The sequence below is a fragment of the Leuresthes tenuis genome, unplaced genomic scaffold (genome assembly GCF_036924035.1).
Source record: "Leuresthes tenuis unplaced genomic scaffold, fLeuTen1.0.hap1 SCAF_5, whole genome shotgun sequence".
NCBI lineage: Eukaryota > Metazoa > Chordata > Actinopteri > Atheriniformes > Atherinopsidae > Leuresthes > Leuresthes tenuis.
The window spans coordinates 33926599-33931123 of NW_027325359.1; the positions used below are offsets into that span (position 1 = coordinate 33926599).

Below are 4525 nucleotides of genomic sequence, written 5' to 3' on the forward strand. Positions count from 1 at the left end.
GTCTCCTCCAACAAGGTAATATTTTGAATTTATATCTATGACCTCCCTCAACTTTGTGTATATGCCGGAGTGGTGCATCTTTGTGTTGCACTGAGTGCATTTCAAAGGAATGCCCCACATCCGCATTGGAGCCCACAGAAACAGCCGCTGTCTGAAATAATGCTGTGGCTCCGCAGGTGAGGTAGATCGGGTGGGGTTTGGAGGGTTGAACCAGTTTTGAGACTGGTTCTGTCTGAGCTGTCCAGAGTTTTCATATAAGATCCGGGCTATCCACTCCTGATCACCTGCCTTGATGATCTTTAAAAACTGCTTTGGCAGATACCTCACCATGCTTACCTCTGGAGGATTCAGAGGACATGGGGGTCCAGGTGGTGCTGATGAGATGGCTTTGTGAGCAGCGGCAGTAGGAGCATCGGCAGTAGGAGCATCTTGGGAGCAGATGTTTTGTAGTGCTGGTGTCACCTCTTGAGCTGTGGGAGGGTGAGGAGGGGCTGAAGGGGTAGGAGGAGGAGGAGGAGAAGGAGGAATGGTATTCAGAGGATGGCAGTTCTCTAAGTGCTGTGACAACCCCACAATACCCCAGGCCTTTGCACCACAGTGCTCACACTGCTCTTTAACATGGAAGTCCGACAGATGCTGTGTGTAGTTGTCACACATCACCTCCTGGCCACACAGGGAGCAAGAAATTGAGTTTTCGGATGTGGCTCCTGCTCCTGAACTTCCCTGAACTTTAGCTGCTGCACTGGACGTCGATGTTTCTCTACTGCCTGTGCCTGTCCTGAACTGCTTCCAGCAGCTGCTGTCTCTGCCTGCTCTGCTGACTGCATTTACATTTACAGTATATGTCCTCTACATCTAACAATTCTCTGCATAAAAGAAACTGTTCCCACACTGAAAAAAAATCACGCACGCACAACTCATTAAAAAAACATTTGGCAGCATGTTTATATCACATTCAAAATTTAATGATTCAATGACATTACTTATCTCATGGTATCCACATTTGCAGGGTATCTTTTTCCCAAAAATGTCTAATTTTCTAACTGTTTGGCCATGTAGGGGGGTCAGGGGATACATTTTTACCCTCTCAAATACCGCCCTCCACCTTCTGGAAGCAGGCCTCTGCCCAGTGGAAAATCTGTGTTTTCCATGGGCAAAGAGGGACATCACACCTGACCAGTATGCGTCTGGCTACCCAGTCTTTGTCATTTCTATAGAAAATAGAGAAATAGAAATAGAAAAAAAAATGCAATTATTTGGCAACAGCTATTGTAGGCTACAAGGATCTACTCAAATCAAGAAAATGTTAAATTGAATATCCATTTTCTTTCATTCACATGTCACTAAAAAGCACATAGGCCTATTCTTCCATAAAATCATTAACCCTTTTTTACCTACCATAGACCAAGTCCACCAGAGCTTATTCATTAATTGGTGTATTTTTTTAACCCTAATGTTGTCTTCATTCAATGTTGAACAATTTGGTCTTCCCGGTCAGAAATGACTCCACTAAAACCCACCATAAAAAATTTGTGTGAGAGAGAGACATAGCAACAGAAATCATAGGTCATACACCAATCAAAAGCCTCCTCTCTCTTAATGGATATTTATCACTCACTGTATGTGTGTGTGTGTGTGTTGTGTCCCGCATTCATTTCTAATGACCGGTCATTTTTTTTATGTTACGTCTCTCGTTTAATATGGAACATAGAATTATCTCTCTTGTATTTGAGTCATTTTAAAGTCGAGTGACACAGCCAAAAAGAAAAAAATTAAAATTAACTTTTTTACATCAATTTAACGACATACAAATATTCCGTTCGGGGACTACACAAACATATCTAAAGCGGTAAAAGTCAAGTTAAAATCATTCATCATTCATTTTTGTACTTACTGTAAGTGTTCCGGACAATCAAACTGCCCGCCGCTGGTCGGCTCGTCTTTTTGTTACAGCTCCCACGTCACAGGGGGGTGCCAACTGACCAATCGGAGAGCGGGAACCCAAACCAACATCTGATTGGTTCTTTTGCCCCTATGACGGTTAGGACCTGTTAGGACCTTTGTTAGGAACCTTGCTAGGACTTGTTAGGACTTTGTTAGGACCTTTGTTTGATGTGTTAGGACTTTGTTAGGATGTGTTAGGACTTGTTAGGACTTTGTTAGGACTTTGGTAGGATATGTTAGGACCTTGTGAGGAAAATGGTTAGGAACACTTTTGCAGTTCATATCTGCACAGGGTACGGCCAAAGCTGTTATATTACGAGTGCAACAAGAATTCTGTCTCAGAACACTTACCAGCTGTGAGAGTTCAGCAGTACTTGCTGGGAGGCTGGTGGGAGTATGAAGAGCAGGAGCAGAGCAGGTAGGAAGGGCTGACTGATCAGAGTGTGTGGACTCACTTGAAAATATAATACAGTGATTATAGAAATGTATTAAATTGGTTTTCATCTTTTTGCATTATTACTTTATTAGCATTTTTACTATAGTTCTATAATCATTACCAGTTGTTGTTCAGGTGCTGTTAAGGTGGAGACAGCAGGACCAGGAGAGGGCTGGAGAGAGGTGGGAGTTGGAGTGCGAGCTGAGCTGGTGGTGACAGGAGCTGGATCAGACAGGTCCAGCAGCTCTACAGTGGGGTCTAACCCACTTTCTTCACATCCCTCATCTTCCAGCTCCTCCTCAGTGCCTACATCTTCAAGCAGAGCCTCAGTTTCCTCTGAGTAGGATGTACATCCTGCATGGCCTTTCCCGTCTGGCTGTACAAATAGTTTATGCCAAGAAGCTGGGGGGGGGATATTAGCATTAGCATGTTTGAGAAAACAAAATCGCACCTTATTAACCTATGTTTCCCTGTTCCAACAGATATCCTTTGAATGGCGTTATGGTGTTTTTCCCCCCTCTTTTCCCTCTTTTCTGTCTTCTCAAACCCCAGCTGGTCGAGGCGGATGGCCACCCTTCCTGAGTCTGGTTCTGCCAGAGGTTTCTTCCTGTTAAAAGGGAGTCGTTCCTTTCCACAGTCGCCACAGGCACGCTCAGGACGGGAGATTGGACTGAAGACACGTTTCGGTGCAATCTGTTGGTTTCCTTAGCTAGGATATTAATTTTTTGAATTGGCTCTATATGAATTAATTGGATTATGATTACAATGAATTGAATTCCAGTTGGCTTGAATTGGACTATATTACTTAAGTGCCTTGAGATGACAATTGTTGTAATCTGGCGCTATATAGATAAAATTGAATTGAATTGAATTGAATTGAATGTAGAAAAAGTCAAAAAGAGGTCAAAATAAATTTCATAACGGTTACTGTGACATATGTAATGATGGTGGAAACGATACTAAAAAGTAAAAAAAAAGGCTCTTAAAAGTCACGTTTAAAAACAGAAACACTAATGCGACGTAAAACGTTGTTAATACAATATTATGACAATGTTATCATTATAGTGTGTTTCATTTTGCCGTGAATGAAAAATCTCTATAATGTATATTTAACAACGACCGAGCGAGAAAGTTGACAGAATACAATTATATTAGCGATATATTTACCTTCTGTAGTTAAAGTCCAGCGGGCTGAATTCAGTAGAAGTGCCATCGTGATTGGCTGTCGAAGTCCGGCAGGAGGGATTCTGGAGAAGTGCCATCGTGATTGATCACCAAAAATGGAAATGGGGCAACGTGATTGGAGGAGAATTATACAGACACTTCGTCCGCCGCTACCACTAGCCGGGCTATTCACACTTTTGAAAACATGCCTTCCGAAAAAAAATTAATAGAAAAAAGTTCAGAGATTTAGAATGGCATCAGAACACAATTGGCCCTTTTCAACTCGTACCTATGCCACATGACTTGATCCAACTCCGCTTTTAGGGTTTTCCATTAGGTAGTACCTAGTAGTAGCAGGTACATTTTTAGCACCTACTCGGCCGGGGTTCGAGATTAGCCAGCGTCTACAGACTGCAGGCCACTGATTGGCCAGGCAGTGATGTCACTGGATGAGTCATGAAAGCCACACAAGCCTTCACAAGAACCCGGCAAAACCCATGCGATTTAAAATATTCTTTTGATATATTTCATTTTTATATATTTATATATTGTCAACGAGGTGAATTGCTGGATGTAAAGCCATACACCTTCACCTCAGCCATACACCTTCACCTCGATGTCCTAAATTGTTGTGTCATGTTTGTGTCACATACAAAGGAAGTCACGGGACCTTTGAACCTCCTTCCTATCATGACCCACATTGAGGGATCATGATCTTGGTCTTCTAATATGCAAGAACAATTTCAGCATGCAGTAAGTGTCAATACAGTGTCAGGAGTGGGATTTGAACCCAAGTCTCCTTTTGGAGACCAGAAGTCCCTCTGCTAAGGAAGGAATCAAGCCTTGAGTCTGGCGCCTTAGACCGCTCGGCCATCCTGACACCATGCAGGCCAAACTTGTCCGCAGAGGGAAGCTGCTTGAGATGCGCCATCACGGCTGGAAATACAAGGGAAAGGGGAAGGGAGAACGGGTGTCTGGAGA

General features: G+C 43.0%; 1 non-coding gene across 1 annotated transcript; it reads right to left on the bottom strand.

The window, feature by feature from the left end:
- Positions 1 to 4313: 4313 nt before the first annotated feature.
- trnal-caa (transfer RNA leucine (anticodon CAA)) lies at positions 4314 to 4424 on the bottom strand. Its single transcript has 2 exons — positions 4387 to 4424; positions 4314 to 4359 (listed from the first exon to the last, which is right to left on the bottom strand). It is a non-coding gene; the product is annotated as a tRNA-Leu (tRNA).
- Positions 4425 to 4525: the final 101 nt, after the last annotated feature.